Source organism: Rhinopithecus roxellana, chromosome 10, assembly GCF_007565055.1.
Source record: "Rhinopithecus roxellana isolate Shanxi Qingling chromosome 10, ASM756505v1, whole genome shotgun sequence".
Classification (NCBI taxonomy): domain Eukaryota; kingdom Metazoa; phylum Chordata; class Mammalia; order Primates; family Cercopithecidae; genus Rhinopithecus; species Rhinopithecus roxellana.
Genome location: NC_044558.1, coordinates 20695061 through 20703457, shown reverse-complemented (window position 1 = coordinate 20703457; position 8397 = coordinate 20695061). Strand labels below are relative to the sequence as shown.

General features: G+C 45.9%; 2 non-coding genes across 2 annotated transcripts; both read right to left on the bottom strand.

The window, feature by feature from the left end:
- Positions 1–255: 255 nt before the first annotated feature.
- On the bottom strand, positions 256–327 carry TRNAW-CCA. The gene has a single exon. It is a non-coding gene; the product is annotated as a tRNA-Trp (tRNA).
- A 674-nt stretch (positions 328–1001) lies between these two features.
- On the bottom strand, positions 1002–1073 carry TRNAD-GUC. The gene has a single exon. It is a non-coding gene; the product is annotated as a tRNA-Asp (tRNA).
- Between the last annotated feature and the right edge of the window lie 7324 nt (positions 1074–8397).

Below are 8397 nucleotides of genomic sequence, written 5' to 3'. Positions count from 1 at the left end.
TCTTTACACATTATGCATGTTAAGTGACAACAAAAACTCACTTTAAAAGGCCAAATGATAAAAACATCAGCTTGAGGCTCTTCAATACAGAGTACAATCGTATCTTCCTGCAAACCAAGGATTAGTACCATAACACCTGAAAGAGGACAAAATTCTAACATTCAAGAAAACTGGCGGCTGGAATACACCTCAGCTTCTAGGAGTCGGTAGTTTAAAATACATAAGAGAAATGGGAACAAAAACAAAAACACCACTTGACCCCGACGTGATTCGAACACGCAGCCTTCTGATCTGGAGTCAGACGCGCTACCGTTGCGCCACGAGGTCCTGCTGGGCTGTGGCTCACGCAGTTTCTTAGGACACCGATAAAGGCGTTTCTTCCAAGAGTACCCGCCTTTCTCTTCCATTTACTCTCTGCCCCTCTACCCAGTATCTGTGGAACCAGGAGAATGATTCCTTCAGCGTCCAAACTTTCCGGACTGCTAGTCCTCTAACCAAGGATAGGACGTAACCAGGGGAGGCGGGAGAACGGGGCTTCCCGTTTAGTCGGGTCTCCAGGATCAAAGGAAATTGGCCCTTCCTCTTTTTTACCAAATGATTTCCGTTCTTACCCGCCCCGCCCCCGCCCCGTTAGGCGCGAGACTCCTCCCTCTCTCCCCTCCCCCAACAGGTTCCTAGCGCTGAGTTCGCCACCTCCAGTTGTAATCTGGCGAGGCGCCAGTACGCCGGCGCAGGTCTTCGCAAGATGGCGGCTGGAGGCAAGGGCGGAGGCCTTCAGAGCGTTTTCTTTTTCACGTTCCTCTCTTCCTGCAAACAATGTAAGGCGTTTTCTCTCAGGGGAGGCTTTCATTTCATGGTGAGCATTAAGCTTAAAAGTCACCATTTTGAAAAGACATGGTTGTGCACTTATGGGAACTGGTTTAGCACATTATCTTTATTTAACAGGTGTGTTCTGCCATTGAAGGATACAGAAAATAATGACGGTCGACAAAAGTCTGTATCTCCCCGTCGGGGAATTGAACCCCGGTCTCCCGCGTGACAGGCGGGGATACTAACCACTATACTAACGAGGAGTGGCTTGTGAAATTCTTTCTCGCACAGCTCTTCAAGGAGCAGTAAGACCCTTCCAGCGCTCCCTCACCTGTCGCCTGCCCAAGGAAAGTAGGAAGGTCTGGTCTCTTGGAGCCCTTGCTAGGCTTATTGTCCTCCCAGGGCGCCTTGTACTCTTGATGTTGATGGGAAGAATAAAAGGTTTGGAATATGTGAAGCAAACGCGCTCCCATGTTAGTGCTGGAGAAGTGTGTGAAAATGGTTTTTCCAGGCTCTTGACGCTTTCTAAATTATTTAGGTTGCTGGCCTGAGGTTTTTTGTTTTTTTTAAATTGACCAGTGGTATGTGATTTGCGGCAGAGCCTTCCCCTTACAAATTTATACTTTCACTCTAAAGTTCAAGTTCAAGGATAGCATATGGCTACCAGATGTCTGGAATACTTAGGTTTGCCGTGGTCTCCTGCCTCTTCAAACAATTCGTAAGCCTTTTTTTTTTTTTTTTTTAAGAGGGAGTCTCGCTCTGTCGACCAGGCTGGAGTGCAGTGGTGCGATCTCGGCTCACTACAACCTCCACCTGCAAGGCTCAAGTCATTCTCCTGCTTCAACCTCTCAAGTAGTTGGGACTATAGGCGCGCACCACCATGCCTGGCTAATTTTTGTATTTTACTAGAGATGGAGTTTCACCATGTTGGCCAGGCTGGTCTCGAACTCCTGACGTCTAGTGATCCACCCGCCTCGGCCTCCTAAAGTGCTGGGATTTACAGGCGTGAGTCACCACGCCTGGCCAATTCACACACTTTTGTAATACAAAAGCCCTCAATGAAATGACCAGCTGCGGTCAAATGAAATTTTATCAAAAAGTTATCAGCCGACTTCTGTTTCGGTCTCTGTAGGCCGCTACAGTTTACCTGCAAGTGACCAACATAAGTATGTAAGTGGCTAAGTAATAATACGTTTAAATAATTCAAAACCAAGATGTGCCACTGATTAAACACAGGGTTAGGAAAGTGCACTAATCTAAACCCGTTCATAGACGGGATCCACCCTCTTCCCAGGGATACTGGGAGAACCTTATTTGTAAACTTTTTTTTGAGACGGAGTTTCACTCTTGTTGCCCAGGCTGGAGTGCAGTGGCGCCATCTTGGCTCACTGCAACTTCCGCCCCAGGGGTTCAAGCGATTCTCCTGTCTCAGCCTCCCAAGTAGCTGGGATTACAGGCGCCCGCCAACACGCCAGGCCAATTTGTATATGTAGTAGAGATGGGAATTCACCATGTTGGTCTCTGCTGGTCTTGAACTGCAGACCTCAGGTGATCCACGCACCTCGGCCTCCCAAAGTGCTGGGATTACAGGCGTGAGCCACCACGCCCGGCCATAAACTTGACTTTTCGCTAAAGGAGTGTGTTTATAGGCACAGATAAACTGACATGATTGAAAGCGTTTCATTACAGAAATTAAATTTACATGTCTTGTCTCCAACCCAACCAATCAGTACTCACTGACCCCTACCCAACAAATTAACCTTAAAGATAATAAAATAAAAATAACAACAACAACAACAAACTTACATATGTGTTTTAAGGAATCCCTTGTTTCTAGTGTGCTATGAGTTAATGTATTATCAATCATAAATTATAAGGTATTTTTCATTTGATGGAAGGGATAAGTTTTTAATGCAGATATTAAATGGCAGTTTCTGAGGCATGTTTTGGCTTTCTTTTTTGCTATTATTATTATTATTGTTTGAGACAGAGTCTTACTCTGTCGCCCAGGCAGGAGTGCAGTGGCATGATCTTGGCTCACTGCAACCTCCATCTTCTGGGTTCCAGTGATTCTGCTGCCTCAGCCTCCCGAGTAGGTGGAACTACAGGCGCACGCCACCACTCCCTTTTGTGTTTTCAGTAGAGACGGGGTTTCACCATGTTGGTCAGGCTGGTCTCAAACTCCTGACCTCAAGTGATCCACCCGCCTCGGCCTCGAGCGGCCGCGCTCAACCCTTTTTCACTCTCTCTCTCTCTCTTTTTTTTTTTTTGAGACGCAGTTTTGCTCTCTTGCTCAGGTTGGAGTGCAATGGCACAATCTTGGCTCACTGCAACTTCCGCCTCCTGGGTTCAAGCGATTATCCTGCCTCAGTCTCCCAAGTAGCTGGATTACAGGCATGCGCCACCACACCTAGCTAATTTTGTATTTCTGGCAGAGATGGGGTTTCACCATGTTGGTCAGACTGGTCTAGAACTCCTAACCTCAGGTGATTCACCCGCATCGGGCTCCCAAAGTGCTGGGATTACAGGCGTGAGCCACTGGGCCTGGCCCCTGTTTCACTGTTAACTACACCAAAAGCCTCAAAACAAACTCTCAGTGTACCGGGGCCTCCTTCCACTTTGACCCTCCAAAAACTTTTGCCAGGGCCAAAGGGCACTGTGATAGCGATGATGACGTCCTTTTCCTGGTAAAATCGAAGGGACTTCCCCAAGTCTCTCAGTTGGTAGAGCTATGGGGCAGTGAACCCAGTTCTCCTGAATCAACTGTTTGCTCTGCATTATTGGGAGAAGCAGCTTCATCTCCTCCTTTAGAAGAGACATCCTGTCCACCGAAGCTCTGGTAAAGCTATGCCAGTGCTCACACACGTGTTGTTAGTGCTCCTTTTTCATCCCTGGTGAAAGTAAGAGGCAGCCTGAGTCAGCGAGATCAGGGAGCAGGGAACGCAGCACCTGCTGTCCATCTTCCGAAAATGGAAAGGAAAAGAGAGGGCAATTAACCTGAACAGGGTGAGGGAGCTCAGAGATTCCTCCCTGTCAGCACTGGGCAAAAATAAAGGTTAAAATCTGACTGGCAGTACAGAGGGCATGGAACTCTCTTCGGGAATAAATGGCATGAAGGCAATGAGTGTTACTGAAAGTTTCATATCCTGCTCTTCCTAAAGAACTATGCTGTGTATCTCCCTTTGCTAAATGATTCACATTCATTTTATTTTCTCAACAGCCTGTTAGGTCAATGGGACAAGTGTTTGTATTCCTATTTGGGAATCTTCTGCAAGATCACACAGATAGGAGGTGGTGAAAGACCAGGAATCACCCAAGCTCTGACTGCAAAATCTGCAATTTTCACCCTGCTGCACAGTTCCATATACATGTATTTTAACAAATAAGTACATGCTATGGAGAGAAAAACTTTATAACTAGTATCAACATATATGTCACCCTTGTTCCTATATTAATATTTGCTAATCTTTTTTTTTTTTTTTTTTTTTGAGACGGAGTCTTGCTCTGTCGCCCAGGCTGGAGTGCAGTGGCCGGATCTCAGCTCACTGCAAGCTCCGCCTCCCAGATTTACGCCATTCTCCTGTCTCAGCCTCCCGAGTAGCTGGCCCTACAGGCGCCCGCCCCTTCGCCCGGCTAGATTTTTGGATTTTTTGGTAGAGACTGGGTTTCACCGTGTTCGCCAGGATGGTCTCGATCTCCTGACCTCGTGATCCGCCTGTCTCGGCCTCCCAAAGTGCTGGGATTACAGGCTTGAGCCACCGCGCCCGGCCGCTGCTAATCTTTAATTAGTTGGCAGACACTGTAGTTATTCACTAACTTACTGAACTTGCAATATGCCAGACATTGTTTTAGATTCATGGGGAGGTTTTCATAAATACATCTTGTTCTTCTAGATCTTTTATCCTACAGAAGAAATACAAATAATAAACAATGAATACAATAAATGGATACATACGTCATACATAGGTATGTTAAACAGTTATAAGAGCAGAAATAAAAAATAGCAGAGTAAGGGGGGGTTGGAGAGTAGCAAGTTAAATAGGTCAAGGTAAGCCTCATAAGAGGGAGTTTTGCTCTGTCACCCAGGCTGGAGTACAGTGGTGAGAACTTGGCTCACGGCAACCTTGGCCTCCCAGGTTCAAGTGATCTTGTGCCACAGCCTCCTGAGTAGCTGTGCCACCACACCCGGCTAATTTTTGGTAGAGATGGGGTTTCACCATGTTGGCCAGGCTAGTATCAAACTCCTGGCCTCAGGTAATCCACTCGCCTTGGCCTCTCAAAGTGCTGGGATTACAGGCGTGAGCCACCGTGCCTGGCCAAAGGTATAATTTGAACATAGTTGAAGGAAGTAAGAGATGTAGTCATGCAGCTGTCTGGGAGGCCTGAGGAACTTAGAGGTCATTGGAAAGACTTTGGCTTTTATTATTACAGAAATGGGGACCCACTTCAGGGTTGTTGGATTTTTTTAACATTAAAAAAAATTGATACATAATAATTATACATATTTATGAAGTACATGTGATATTTCACTACATGCATATAATGTGTAATGATTAAATCAGGAATTCAGCATACCCATCACCTCCAATATTTATTATTTCTTTGTGCTGGGAGTATTTCAAATCCCGTCTTGTAGCTATTTTGAAATATACAATAAATTATTGTTAACTGTAGTCACCCTACTGTGCTATTCAACATTATAATTTATTCTTTCTTTTTTTTTTTTTTTGAGATGGAGTCTTGCTGTGTTGCCCAGGCTGCAGTGCAGTGGCTTGATCTTGGCTCACTGCAACCTCCGCCTCCTGGATTTTTTTCTGCCTCAGCCCCCTCGAGTACCTGGGATTATAGGCACGTAGCACCACACTTGGCTAATTTTTGTATTTTTAGTAGAGATGGGGTTTCACCATGTTGGCCAGACTAATCTCAAACTCCTGATCTCAGGTGATCTCCTCGCCTCCACCTCCCAAAGTACTGAGATTGTAGGCATGAGCCACCGTGCCTGGCCTAGAATTTATTCTTTCTATCTGATTGTATGTTTATACCCATTGACTCACCTGTCTTCATCTCCCTCACCTTGCCCTTTCCCAGCCTCTGATAAGTGTCATTCCACCCTAACTTCGTGAGAACTGCAGGGTTTTGAATAGAGTAGTGATATGGTCTATTTATGTTTTAAAGGGTCTTTGGCTGGACAACATAGCAAGACCCCATCTCTATTAAAAATAAAAAAAAAATAACTGGGTGTTGTGACTCACATTTGTAGTCACAGCTACTTGGGGAGCTGAGGTGGGAGGATCACTTGAGCCCAGGAGTTCGAGGCTGCAGTGAGCTATAATCATACCACTGCACTTAAGCCTGGGCAACAGAGTGAGACTCTGTCTCAAGAAAAAAAGGATCTTTGGCTACTGGGTTGAGAGCAGAAGCAAGAACTATGAAGTCTATTGAAATAATCCATATAGGAGATGTTGGTGGGTGGTTCAGGCTTCAGTGAAAGTAATGGAGAAGGTGAGAGGTGCCAATGTATTTTGTTTATTTTTTTGAGACAGGATCTCACTCTGTCACCCAAGCTGGAGTGTAGTGGCACAATCAGGGCTCACTGCAGCCTCAGCCTCCTGGGCTCAAGAGATCCTCCCACCTCAGCTTCCTGAGTAGCTGAGACCACAGGCACATGCCACCACGCCCGGCTGATTTTTGTATTTTTTGTAGAGACTGTTTCCTAATGTTGCCCAGGGTGGTCTCAAACTTCTGGGTTCAAGGGGTCCTCCTACCTTGGCCTCCCAAAGCACTAGGATTACAGGCCTGAGCCACTGTGCCTGGCCCCAAGTGCTATGTATTTTGAACGTTGAGTCAATAGAATTTATTGGTAGAGTAAATGTGAGATATGAGTTAAAAAGAGGAGTCAAGGATGCCTCCAAAATTTTTGGCCTGAGCAACTGGAAGGATGGAGTTGGCCATCACTGAGGTTGACAAGAGTAATGCACAACTCTAGAGGGCACCATTCTTATTGGTAGTCATGTGAAGGGCATAACTGGGGAGAAGTTGTTAAAAGAAAATCTTCAGCTGAATTCAATGTAAAGGAGTTTGGCCAGGCGCAGTGGCTCATGCCTGTAATTCCAGCACTTTGGGAGGCCGAAGTGGGAGGATCACTTGAGGTCAGGAGTTTGAGACCAGCCTGGCCAACATGGTGAAACCCTGTCTCTACTGAAAATGCACAAATTAGCTGGACATGGTGCCACGTGCTGGTAATCCCAGCTACTTGGGAGGCTGAGGTGGGAGAATCACTTGAACCCGGGAGGTGGAGGTTGCAGTCAGCCGAGATCAAGCCACTGCACTCCAGCCTGGGTGACAGAGCAAGACTCCATCTTAATAAATAAATAAATAAATAAATAAATAAATATAAATAAATGTAAAGTAGTTTATCTGAGCAATAAACTATTCACGAATCGGGCAGCTCCCAGAATCACAGCAGATTCAGAGAGACTCCAGGGATGCCTGGTAGTCAGAACAAATTTACAGGCAAAAAAAGGGAAGTGAGGTACAGAAATCGGAAGTGAAGTACAGAAACAGTTGGATTGGTTTCAGGTTGCCGTTTGCCTTATTTGAACACAGTTTGAACACTCAGCAGTGTATGAGTGGTTGAAATATGGCTGCTGTGATTGGCCAAGACTCAGCTACTGTTAGAGTTGCATACTCCTAAATTAGGTTTTCAATCTTGTCTACCCATTAAGTTAGGTTAGAGTTGTCCACAAGGGCTCAAATATATAAGTACGGAGTCCTTCTCTGGCCATATTTAGTTCGCTTTACAGAGGCAAGGTGCCATCCATAGACTGCATTGTGGATGGCACTCCTTGGAATTGTGCACTGTGGCAGCCCTGCATGTGGAGTAATGACCCTGGTGGGAGCAGGCGGATGGTCAACATTTCAGTTTTGGATGTGTTAAGGTTGAGACATAAAGTAGTCACAGTTGAATATCATGGTTAAGCACTCATTGTGTAGGTAAAACACAGTAGTAGGTTCTGGAGATACAGTGATGAACAAAGACCCTGGTCTCAAGGAGCTTTCATTTCAGTGGAGGAAACGCATATCACTAGTAAAAGAATAATAAAAACAAAAAAAGTAGAATTACAGGCCGGGTGCAGTGGCTTACACCTGTAATCCTAGCACTTTGGGAGGCCGAGGCGGGCAGATTGCCTGCGCTCAGGAGTTTGAGACCAGCCTGGGCAACACGGTGAAACCCCGTCTCTACTAAAATACAAAAAATTAGCTGGGCATGGAGGCAGGCCCCTGTACTCCCAGCTGCTCAGGAGGCTGAGGCAGGAGAATTGCTTGAACCTGGGAGGGGGAGGTTGCAGCGAGCGGAGAGCATGCCACTGCATTCCAGCTTGGGTGACAGAGCAAGACTATGTATCGAAAACACACAAACAAACCAAAAAAAGTAAAATTACAACTGTGACAGTTACTAAGATGATGGGGAAGAGCAAAAGAGTTTCTTAGGTAGATGGAACTGGATGTGCTAAGGTTGTAAGAACAGAGGAAATGTGGTGGGTAGAGGGTGTGAAAGAAGGCAGAAGTGACTAGAGAGGAGCAGAG